Raw genomic sequence first — 12,694 nt, 5'->3', positions numbered from 1 at the left:
ATGTTAAAAGATATTATAGGCAGGATGTTAGGAATGGTAGCCATCAGACGTTTATTAGAGAACCGGTTAGCCATGACTAGAAACGAGTGACGGAGGTTTCTTCAAAGAAACCAAACAATCCGTATATATGTTATATATATCTACTGAGACAGTTTGTTCAACCGATCCAAGACGCAAACAATTATTAATTTGACATAACACCACTGATACATTACATCTTAAAACCAGACTATATCAATGGCGTGAGATGAATCGCTGAGACGCGCAAGACTCCCAGCTGGTGCTACGGCTTAGATAAGTCATCTTTGTTGAGTTCTAGTCGAACGTTGCGGTATACAACATATACAGTGGTACGACGTATGAACACATCGATTCAACGAGTGAGACCTCAGATCAAACCGAAAGTATGTTACCTTTAGTTTTTTTTTCCACTGCGCGTACCACCAATCTCACTTAAAGAATACGGGATCGGGTGGTCAGGCTCGCTGAATTGGTTGATGCATGTCATCGATCCCAATTGCGTGGATCGATGCTCATGATGTCAATCACTGGATTGTCTGGTCCAGACTCGATTATTTACAGACCGCCGTCATATAGCTGGAATATTGCTGAGTGCGGCGTTAAACAACAAACAAACAAACAAACTAAAAGAATATTACGAAACACGAATGCGGTGTTCGATAAGTCACCTAAACTGATGTGTAGTGTTATACAATACGGCAAGACATGCATACCGAGGTCATTTCTCATGTTCAGTTTCGCGAAAGTTTACCAACAGAAACGGAACTGTACTCTAGGTCTGAACAATCAGATAAAACATGGTCTGAGTGCTGGATGATTTAATGATAGAAGTACGCAAAAGCCGCCTCATGCTTAATGTATATACCGCCTTATCTCATAATCGCGGCATGACCACCACCAACGTACAACAATCAGCCTATCCTATAGGCGAATGTAACAGAAATATATTTCCGAACACCCAAATGTTTATCTTACAAACGCTCGTTGAGCACACGAAAATATAATTCTGGCTTTTCAAATGTTCCCGGGACAAGCTAACTATTTCTCCGAGTCGTTTCGAGAAAACAGACGGTACGATCATCTAGCCATAGACGCCAGTCCCAATAGCACACTGTACGGCCGAGGCACACTAGTACATTTCCTGGTGAATTCTGCACCGTGTATTTGCGTGACGAGACAAGTCTATTCCTAATTCAATCACCGTACGGTTTCCTCTTTCCATCTGTGAATCTATCTCTCCTTTAGACTCAACATGATGCTTCTTCAAAAGAAGCGTACATAAAATCTTTGAAAAGTGACCAGATGTTCAGGTGACAAACTGCAAATAAAGGTCAGAATGAGTGAACAGATTCATAAGAATATAAACTTGTAAAGTTATTCCGATCCAGAAACGAACACAAGGCAGCAGTTTAAAACTATAAATCATCATTATTTTACATAATGTTTTGATTTGAAACATACCTCTAGAGGATGGGGTCGGTCGGGTAGCCTGGTGGTTAAAGCGTTCGCTCGTCACGCCGAAGTCCCGGGATCGATTCCCGACATGGGTACAATGTCTGAAGCTCATTTCTGGTGTCCACCGCCGTGATATTGCTGGAATATTGCTTTAAGCGGCGTAAAACCGTACTCACTCACTCTAGAGGAGAGTGTTAAAATTATATCACATCGTTACAGACAGGTAATTCGTTCACTGCCAAGCAAAACTGTGAGTAATAAGGAGGCTCCTGATATCGCATCATTATATCTTAAAACTGTGGATTACTTCTCTACTTCGCTACTTCAAGACGACAGCGATAGTACTGAAAACAACCGGTCAGGTGACAAACTAATGATAAACTATTGACACGAGAGACCTATCAGCGTCTGATACAGAAGAAGAACTCCAGTCCGCTGATGCTCAAAAAGGAGATGAAGAGGATGTAAGCAAGACAATATTATCCAATGAAACTACCCCATCGGTCTCAGATGAATCTCATTACAAGTGGTAAACAAGAATCAATCCTCTTTGGACTCAAACACAGATCAATCACCCAACCGATGTTCCTTCAGAGATGAATGACCCGTTAACGTTAGAGTGTATTTCAGGCGAGATATTCGGATCTTGTAGGGCCCTTCCTTGTCTGGGGGTCGGGCCATGTCTTCGCAGGCTTTGTAACAGTTCACCTGAGATCTGTACATACACGTTTCTCCCTTTCTAATTGTCGGTGGTCATATGGTTTCTGCCTACGACAGACATGACTGAAAAACTATAGTAAAATTATGCATTATATTAAACTATTAATAATATATTAAATATTAGAGAGTTTGAAGGGCAAAGTTGCATTGTCGAATGAACAGTTCTTTACACAAATATTTTAGTTGTACATATATAATGTTGTTTTGCCTTAAATATAGCTTCATTTTCTGTAACAACGTGATCTGCATTGCCGTATAACAGTAGGTGTACATCAACAGGTATATTATGAATACTATTTTAAAGGCTGTTAAACATAATTTCACGCTGATGACTAAACAATGTACATTCCACGAGATAATGATATTATGCATTTTCACATGTATTTGAACATGTACAGTTCGGGTGATCTTTTATACCAATTCAATATAAATCATAATTTGATTGACTGCACATGTATCTCAGTTTTGTGCGTAAGATATCATATTTTCTTTTTCCGTATGCGAAGTACGCAGGTGACGTGGGGTGGCGCTTTTGTAAAGAATTTTTAAAACAAAAAATTGCAGAATTTCGACCTGATAACGGAATAGAGTTCCACAATCGGGTAGCCGAAGGGTAAAAGGATTCACGCGAAGGTCTTAGTCTTGTGAGAGGAACACTGTTGTTTTCAGAGTTTCTGAGACTGTATGAGTTTTTTGAAGCGACGTTTTTTGGTGGAATATCTGTTAGATAAGAAGGGGCCATATTATGATTAATTTTGAGGAAAATACAATGTTTACGTTTCTTTCTACGCCCAACTGAGGGTTCCCAACCGGTTTCGTAATAAAATGAATGCCTGGGGGCATATTTAGGTAGACCAGTCACAATGCGTGCATCTTCTAATTGTTATTGTTCTAATTTCTCACTTTGTCCTTCGGTGCACCATCCGATACCCCACATACGTATTCAAAGTGTGGTCTTATAAACATTGTATATATATATTGTAAATAGTATTTCTGTGTGAAGTAGATGTTTGAGTTTTCTCATTGAGTAAATCATCTTGGAAGTTGTTTTTATTATGGTATCTATACGACTTAAGCAATATCATTTACATAAACAATAAAGAGTAAAGGACCAAGCACGGACCCCTGTGGCACACCAGCTTCGCTAATAGTATATATAGCTTTCCTTAATAATTTATGACACATTTTGTCCGGCCCGGAGGCTTTGTTCAGAGGCAAACATTTTATTATGTCTTCAATTTCCTTTTTAGTTATGTTTATGTTGTTCATCTCTGTCCGAAATGTGAAATCGGGCATAGTTTTTCTTGTATTATGAACATTAGATATACTGAAAATATTTATTCAGTTTCTCTGCCTTTTCAATATCAGTAAAAATTATCGGGTGTTCGTACGTATCATACTGTTTGAGAGCGTCTTCGCTGTTAGCTGAGCCTGAGATCTTTACAACATAACGTAAAACTCTCCAGTAAGAGGGTTTGTTTTCTGCATGTAATTCTGATAAGCACTTCATCGAGGTTTAATAAAAATGTTCTTTAGCGAGACATTTCATGTTAATTACTTTGTTTCTCTGATTTTTATAGGCCCGAATGTCGTTATCCTTATGACTTTTTCTAGCCTTCTTTTTAATCTATCTCTTTTCCTGGATTATGGTCTTAAAGTGAAATCATACCAAGGTTTGTCCTTGCACATTTTAACATATTTAACAGACTACATGCTTCATCAACATTTGAATTTGGACTAAATAATTCATCCAGCAAGTGTTTTCAATGAGCGATTTTAGTTTATCATTTGTCACCGTTTTTAAAACATGAAATTTCTGTTTATATGCTTATTTTGTTCGCAAATTAGTGTCTATTTCAATGTAAATTCCCCTATGGTCGCTAATTTTACTATTAAAATCAATTATTCTACTTTCGATGACGTTTATATCTTCACTTATAATAATAGGATCCAATAAACTACTGGTATGATCAGTAATTCTGGTAGGCTCGGTTATGATATTGTGTAGATTTTTCCTATTTAGCAATTCATTTACGTTTAAGCACCTAGACGATAACACATTTTCATTTATGTCACCAACAACAGTAATATTGCACGAACTATCCAGAGCATTTTCAATGCTGTCATCTAAGCGAGTCCAAAAAAATACTGAATTATGTTCCGGTCTGTAGAGAGTGCACAATAAGATTAAAGTTTGAGGTAATCATATTTGAATCCACATCGATTCGTCTTGCATGTTTTCTAATTCATGTCTTCTTTTATTTACATTTATCATAACACCACTTCCGAACATTATTCTGTCTTTTCGTACCGGTTCGTAAAATCTTTCCCATCTCAAGTCTTCATTTTTAATACTGTCATCTAGGTGTGTCTCGGTAAAACAAACGACGCTGTAGTCTGAAAGGTATTAGAGTTTGTTACGTATACTTCTAGCATTAAGGTGAAATATAGACAGAGACTGGTCAGTGTTGTCACGGTTCGGTGGTCCAGGGATGTACGTCCCCGGCTAGCATAAGCAACAATGACAATACAATTGTTACATTAGCGCTTCTGATCTGAGCTTGCATGAAACAAAGAAATACAAACACACTGCACGCTTGTAAAATTCGCCGAGAAAAGATAAGTAAATGAAGTACTACATGTTTGATTTAGGCTGAATATATGTGTGCAACGCAGGTTCTTTTTACACAAAATACAATTGAATATCCCGATCACTACACGGTGTTGAATTTTATCATTCCCCTTTGGGTAAGATGGATATATACATACTTCTCATAGATGTGTGGGAGTGTGTTCGGGAACACTGACAATAATAAGATAACTGCGAGAACAAAATATCGTGCATATTTAAGAAAACCGGCAATGCAGATCTTGACAAGGAATTATGGCAACGACAGTTAGTCATCATAAAACTGTGTACTCCAGAAAGCAGTAGGAAAAAGATACAGGAAGGTTTCAGTAGGAATACATAGGAAAGCAGGCAGAAAATAGAAACACAGGTAAGTTTATATACAATAATCGTACATGACTTTACTAACAGTAACAATAGATACATTGAGTGTTTTCCGTTGTGTGGACACGAGACAGTAGTTAATTGTGATGACATCACTGTAAATATGCTTTGGCGGATCCATACTTATCACTGTTACATCGCAGTACGAATCACTTGCAACTGAAGCTTTACAGTGCAGGGTACAAATCTAATGTAATGTAAGTTCTCAATAACATCAACGATATCTGTCCAGGTCAGACTCGCACTGAATCACCCTCATAACACCCTCGGGTTGTTCCTCAACATACACTCGGCCATCATAAGTCCACTGGAAGAGATAAGTTTTTTTGCTTTTAAGTCTTGGGTCAGTTTGAACAGTTTACTTCGATGCTCGGTTAAGTCCTCGTCTATATAGACTGAACTTCTATTTTGTCTCAGCATTCTTCTGTTAGAAATTACTTTGTTCCTGTTTTTATAGCTGACCATTTTTACGGTGACCTGTCTGTTCCTAGCCATGTTTTTCTTACCGACTCAGTGGCATCTGTCGATGTCCGATACTGTAATGTCAGGATGTAAGTCTCTGAGGACCTCCATCACTAATGCCTCCGTGTTTTCTTCCTTTGACTCAGGTACGCCACTAATTCATAGAGAGTTTCTTCTACTGTACTGCTCAAGATCATCAGTTTTCATCTCAAGTTCATGTCGAAGATCAATGATTTCTTGCTTTCGCAGTTGTACAATATCTCTGGCTCGGCCTTCGATAAAATCCTTTGCTACACTCTTAAATAACTTGGCAAACTTGTCTTGGAGTTGGGCAACATGAGAGCTCTGCTGAGTTTAGTTGTGAGAATGTCAATGGAAGCATCATTAATAAAGTTAAATATTGTTTATGGATACGATAAATACTTCTGATTATCCGACAGAAAAACTGCCCTGTGAGAGATTTGGATTTTGATCACAGTGTTGTTTCTCACTTACCGGTTCAGTGTCCAGGTTTTCAGTTGTACATGTATGTTCAGGTGTACTGGCTTCAAATGTAAAGACGGAAGGCATCTGTATTGTAGACTGTACTTGCTGCCTCGGTGTCTTCGGTGGCAGATAATCTGTAGGTGACCCCGAAGGCTGTCGTTTCTCACTTGTGCTTCTAACCTGTTTGCCGGATTTCTTCCTGTATCTATGTGGAGATGGCATTTTCTCCTCTGAAAATACAAATGTACAACCCCCCGTATCTATTATATTTAACTTCAGTTCTTGGGAAAGACGTATGTGCTTCTTCTTATGTTTGTGTAGCCGGGCGTGGGATGTTGTGTCCAGCCACTGGGCTGCTAGTTATAACATGAGGCAGTTCTTGGATGAGGACGATGTTTATTCACTTTTATCAGACGATAGGAGGGAATCTGGAAAGAAGAGTCCCCCTCCATAAAGAGTTCATGCAGGATAATATAATTGAATTTAAGCCAAAAGGAAAAAAAGACTATAATTTGTATGGGTAAATGGGGAAGCACATGGTTGGAGACCATGTGGTCAATAAATGTAACACAAATGTGTGAACTGGCAAATATTTAAATATAACAAATTAAATAATAATGCAATAAAATATATTTTACTTTAATGAAAAGCTTTGATACGCTTTCTATGAAAATATTTGTTTCCAGAGCAGAATGACAAAGATAAGAATATTGAAATGTTTCTCATCTGGAAAGAAGAGTCCTCCCTCCATAAAGAGTTCATGCAGAATGCATGAGAAGGGCAGGTGAGAAAGGAAGTTTAATGAAGTGGACCAAGGGGCCAATCAGAAGAACGGTAGCATCTTACAGGTATAAAAGGAAGTCAAAATGCTTCACAGTGACATGAAGTGTTGGACATATCTAAAAATAGATAGGGGAAGTCCAGGTGAAACTGGAGAAATCACACAGGCTGAAAAAAGGGTATCAAGGTTGATGTTAGTTGGCCAACATTCAACTGCAGACAAGGACAACATACATGTATAATGAACACAGAATGAAGTGATGGTCATAATGGATGAAAAGGTATTTATATATATACGAGTTTCCTACTCAGACGTGCTGATGGGCGCGCACGTGTCTACAGACGTCGGGTCGAACGTTACGCCCCAACTGTGTGCAGCAGGTTGTCCCATTTGGCGGCGGGAGTGTCATGGTAAGGGCCGGAATTCATCACGGTGGTAGGACGCCTCTCGTGCATGTTGCAGGTGCATTGACAGGTTTGCGTTACAGAGACTTGATCCTACAGCCTTACGTTCTTTCTCACGTCAACGTACATGGTGGACAGTTCCAGCAGGACAACGCTCTACCGCATATTGCACGTGTTTGTCAGGACTTCTTACACCACAACAACATCCAGACATTACCTTGGCCAGCCCGGTCACCAGATTTGTCCCCGATTGAGCATCTGTGGGATGAGTTGGATCGACGCGTTCGCAGAAGGAATCCACCGCCCCAAACACTTCCGGCGCTTCTTGATGCACTTCAGGATGAATGGCAGCACATCCAACAGCGTGTTATTGACAACTTGATTGCATCTATGGGTCGTCGGTGTCAAGCGGTGATTGATGCACGTGGTGGGCACAACCGACACTGACATTTTCTGTACCCCTGTGACATTAACTGTATCGTGTACGTGTGTCTGTCTAGGTGACACGATTAATGTTTTGAACATTGTGTACGTTGATCTTCAAACAGTGTTTCAATTATGGTTTCTGTGTCCTATTTTGAAACAATCGCATTATATTACATTTTGAAAGTCAGTGTCAAGTTTCCTTTTTTGAAGAGTATATATATATATATATATATATATATATATATATATATAATGAATACTTGGGGGTTATAAGAGGGTGGTACTTATGTGACTCATTCAGAGTTGGCACCACCACCCGGCTACATTTGCTTTGTCAAAGATTTACGAAAAATCGACACATTTGGGAGAGCGCTCTCACATGCGTCCAGCTTGGGCCGCCATCTTGTATCTTGTGTTGATTGTATGCAGGGTGTTGTAAAAAACGTATGAGATCGAACGTAGCCAAGCACTGCTTTCTATCAAAGAGACATTCTCGAAACATGGAACGACGGAGATTTTTTTTATCTAACCGCGTTTCACCCCTGAAGGTCTTTTTGTTCTACGAGTTGATCAGTGCAACTTTGGGCCTGGAGCTATAATTCTTAGCTTTATTTCCTATCAATTACATTATGTAATCCCCCGCTGTTTCAATTGTCACCAACCCGGACACCTTGTGTCTTGTAGCGCTATACAAGGGTATGTGACGTTTCAAAATTTGATTGCTACCCAGTCTGGCGCTCGGCATTAAGAGGCGAAACAAGGACTGGTCGGCTCGGGGTCAATATACTGTGTCTGAGTGGGGTATTCATGTTTAACTGTGGCATGGTATCTCAGTGGGCAAGCACTATAAATTGGCGTCAGTCCGGACTAGTACAAGCAGCCACACAAACACACACACGTACATGCAGTCGCTATATAAGTGCAATAATCTTGGACGCGACGTTAAAGCCCATTTCACCTCACCTCACCTCATCACTCTAAATTTGACGTATCGAAGAGATGGATGTTTTGTCTCATATCTCAGAGGGGTCGAGTGACGTCTCTCCGGGGAGTGTCCTTATCTCTACAAACAAACTGTCCGTATCCCTCATCAAAAGAGTCGTGGTGTTGATATATCGGATTTATACGTCGAAGTAGAAGAAATAGATGCGTTGCTTTGCATGTTTTAAAATGCAAAATCCTGTTGACTGTTGACGTCATAATACAGTAAATAGTTTTTGGCCTTACACACCATGAACAACCCTCTTCTGATTCGCTTTTCAAAGAGGTGAGGTGAAATGGGGTTCAAAGTCGCGTCCAAGAGTATTGCACTTGTAGAGCAACGTGCATGCACGTGTGTGTGGTTGCTTGCACTAGTCCGGACTGATGCCGATTTATAGTGCTAGCCCAATGAGATACCATGCCGCAGTTTAACATGAATACTCAGACACAGGATACTGACTCCAAGTACCATCTTTTAACGTCTTTTGGTATGACGCGGCCGGGGATCGAACCCCGGACCTTTCGGTCTCCGGGCGGGCGCTCTACCACTAGACCATGGAGGCGGTCCCCCTTTAAATGAACGAGTAATAATTTGGCCGAGGACCGAAACCCTGACCTTTCGGTCTCGGGGGGACGCTCTACCATTAGACCATGGGGGCGGTCCCCTTTCGATGAACCAGTAATAATCGGGATGAGTAACAACTCGAGCTACACACCAGTAAGCTGCAGACACCTCATGATCATCATGCTGAAACCGGACAGACTCAGAAAGTGAAATGGTTCAATTTAATATTCTCTTAAGCACATGTTCCGAAACTCTTCTAACACATATAACAGTGTCGACTGACACGTATAGACGCATAAATCCCTGTAAGTTTTGAATCTGAAACGTATTCCACAGTTGATGGGGAAATACATTATCTTGTTCTGAACCGTGTTCGTCACTGAGGGAAGAATAAAACTGTCTATATATTCGTAACATAAAGGTAAGTTTCGTGTCAAAAGATCGACATGTGACGGATACTGCACTCTTGGACGAATAAAATGGTTCGAGCCTTCATCTTTTAGATGTTCTAAGAATACTTTAATGATAGAAATAGGTCGACAGTACAATATTAACAGAAATTTAAGATTCTGTCCATTTTGCATAGTTTTAATTTTAGAATCAGAATACCATTCCTGCCTCCAATATCCATTCTATGCAGATTTAAGAGACAGCATTTTACCAAAGTATTATTGTGTCCATCCAAACCAGCAAAAACTTAAAATGCTATTCTCAAGCTCGAATCCGCCGCCTTTACTTAACGTCTAGGGAAATATATTTTCTTAGGTACAAAGATGTCATTAATTATCCTAAGTAGTAAAACTGTCCACTATTGTACGTCATAAGGCAAATATTTTGGCACTCTGTGTCAAATATGTATGTGTGTGAGTACATACTTGTATAATGGGCCGGTGGCCTCATTACGGAATAAACAACAACAACTAGCAATAGTACTCAGTTGTATACCATTCATCGCATTTGTCACATTTAGATAGGGAACTATCGCGCGCCCCTACATAATTATGGAAATATGTCTTGTTACTGAACTGATATTAATAAGGCGAACATTTGAATGTTTCTCCGCGAGAAAGGTGAAGTAACAAATAATCTTTTCTTGTAAAACATGGACATTTATGGCACGAAGACCGAAACATACTTTCTGGTGTCGATATAAATTGAATTTGCTACCGAAAGTGTTTTGACATAATATGCACGTAAACACTGGACACGTACTGTGTCCTGACATAGTCTTTTTTCTCATCCAATTGTCATGAACAAACTCTAAGATAAAAAACTAACACTCCACAGTTTGTAATGACCAAATACTTTTGACAATAAATTTCATCAGCTGTCACCATATGGCAAGGTTCGCATATGGGAGGTAAATAGAAGGTATTCTAGTCACTTCAAACTTCACAATATCTGCTCAAATCCCAGCAGATGTGTACCATGTATTCGCGATAAATTGAGCGTATCCTGCAACACCGATGGCACCCGACACAAACACATACAAAGACAAGTCAAGTCAAGTCAATTCAATTCTTTATTGTATGAAAGGCCACAGTCCCATATACAACGGAGTTACATAACATATTTCATAAGATACAAAGTCAAGCTAACAATTCACTTCGTAACAAAAACACATGATGTATGTACCTAGCCAGTTGATGTTGTATTAGAAGATCCTTGTAGGACAGTAAACAAGACAATCTTATAGCATTAAAATGAGATGAAGACCACTGCGGTAAGTACTTGTTTCTTAGTTTTTCGTATATAGGGCAAATAATCATAAAATAGTATTCATCTTCGACAACAATGTCATAGAATGGGCATAACCTTAGGGATTTCTCAATAGATGAAAATCTCCCTCAACGAATGATGATGTTACGAAAATTCCTGTACCGTAAGTTTGATAAATAAGATTCTGGTTCAAGCAATGACTTGAATTGGCGATAAGTATCATATCTTGAACTTTCATAAATATCTGAATGCCATTTCTGATGAAACATATCAATGGCACGCATGCGAAAGTACTTAATGAAAACATTTGCATTACCAATTGTCTGGGACAGCCAAATGAAACCAAAGCCGTATGTAAAAAGTCAATTGTTCTCATAAACAAACCACGGAAACATTATGGTAAAAATATAATGATGCCAAGGGTGCTCATTATTGCCGAGCATGAAAAACAGTTTGTCCATAAAATAAACATGGACGCGTATCAATATGTTCCAATTCCTACAGGTAGTAAATGTTACACATGTGACTCGGAGCATTTTTGTTAATCAGAACGTTTCGACTCTTACATCTAAGACAACCCCTGCAACTTTGTATTAAAATCGGATCAAGAGCAAAAGTGTCGAAAGAATGTTACCATTGCAATAGACATTGCTATGACTATGATTGCCATATTATTTTGCACTGTGAAATGTTTATGCCGGACAGAAATAATTTCTTCTCATGCCTAATTGATAAACTTGATGTAGATGTATACATGAAAATAGATATGCTTGACGATGATGATATACTTTCTTTCTTTCTCGGTGCAGATGTCCATGACTTGACAAACGAACTTGATTACGATTCTTGGCAAAGGATCATACTGTCTTTCTGCCACTTCATATGGAATTTAAAGAAATACCTTATGTATATCTACTAGATACCTTACTGCTCTCAAAATGTACATTGTAAATTGTTTATTCATAGCAGTGTATAACATGATTTCTTTGTATATAGTCAAGTAATTTCATTGATGTATTGTAAATAATGTACTTGCCCATGTAAAATCTTCGGATTCAACTCTGGAGGAAATAAAGAAATTCATTCATTCATTCATTATGGTAAAAATATAATGATGCCAAGGGTGCTCACTATTGCCGAGCATGAAAAACATTTTGTCCATAAAATAAACATGGATGTGTATCAATATGTTCCAATTCCTACAGGTAGTAAATGTTAAACATGTGACTCGGAGCATTTTTGTTAATCAGAACGTTTCGACTCTTACATCTGCATATATTTGAACTCATTACCCATCCCATTATTGACAATATATATTGAAGAGCTATTGAATCAGACGCTGCAACATTCTATTTTAACATCATTTACTGAGCATGTCAGGTTTCTTTTTCATAACTCGGTTTATTTTCATTGAGCACAAGAAATTCAAGAACGTCATTTTTGTAATACCTGATAAAACAATGTTATTAATGCAAGTGCAATGATTTCATTTGATTTACCTTTGTTCAGTTAATGGTACAATAAGGAGGCGGCAGCCAACTTATATCCGTCGTAGGAGTAGGTGTCCGACCGGATAATTGAAAACCCAAGTCTGTCGCCAGGTGCTTCGTGCTCAACTCCCAGTTCCATACTGCCCAGCTTGCGACTGGTTTGCATGCATA

This window comes from Haliotis rufescens, unplaced genomic scaffold (genome assembly GCF_023055435.1).
Source record: "Haliotis rufescens isolate VD_foot unplaced genomic scaffold, xgHalRufe1.0.p SCAF_12, whole genome shotgun sequence".
Lineage (NCBI taxonomy): Eukaryota > Metazoa > Mollusca > Gastropoda > Lepetellida > Haliotidae > Haliotis > Haliotis rufescens.
Note: the sequence above shows the minus strand (reverse complement) of the source record.